Source organism: Phalaenopsis equestris, unplaced genomic scaffold (assembly GCF_001263595.1).
Source record: "Phalaenopsis equestris unplaced genomic scaffold, ASM126359v1 Scaffold000193, whole genome shotgun sequence".
Classification (NCBI taxonomy): domain Eukaryota; kingdom Viridiplantae; phylum Streptophyta; class Magnoliopsida; order Asparagales; family Orchidaceae; genus Phalaenopsis; species Phalaenopsis equestris.
In genome coordinates, this window is record NW_018164635.1 from 54,035 (window position 1) to 54,914 (window position 880).

Consider the following 880-nt stretch of genomic DNA (forward strand, 5'->3'; position numbering starts at 1 on the left):
CAGGCACATAACGTATCATGAGCCATGCCTTAAAAGTGGGGGAGCTAATAGCACCTGCAAGCAAAAGGGTCAGAAATCATTACTTGATCCCCCCATAGCGGTACCTGTGTGCGATTATGAAAATAGGCATGACTCCCTGCAGAAGAATGCCCTAACACACTACCACACATATGCAACATGTACACACTCCACAAGCATAATGCAAAAGAAAGATACCTGGCTAGAGCAACCAATCCAACAGAGAACAATAGCCAGACATCAAAAAGACTATCTAGCACTCTAAATCCTAGCCTAGCACACCATCTAACGAAAAGTGCATCAACTTAGTATCTAAGTGGGGGGTAAGTCTAGGTATAATATGACTTTGACAGGGTCGTCATACCGACCCCATCCTAAGGATCCAACGGATCTAAAGGGTGTCATGAAGAATGGTGATATGAGTTAAATCTATTTGATCTTTAGCACAGTCATACTCGTGTCAATCTCGATGACTTAACTCGCATTGCTCACTAGGATCAACCCAGTAAGCAATGTTCGTTAAGGCATCGCGACCAACACAGGATCACTCTCCTAACGAGCCCGGCTCACTATCCATGCAATCATGCAAATGCAAATGCTAATGCAGGTAAATCAAAGACAGAAGTGATGAGTGTACCGTGAGGCAGTGACTCAGAAAAAGGTGGGCATGGTAGGAATGGGCATAGGTGGGCATGTTGTGACGGCTAGGGGCCCAAAAAGAGGGTATGCCGGTAAGGTAGTGACCCGAAGGAATGAGTATGCCATGGCGGAAGCGGCCCGAAAAGAGGGTAGGTCGGTAAGGTAGTGACCTGAAGGAATGGGCATGTCGTGGCGGCAGCGGCCCGAGAAGAGGGTATGCTGG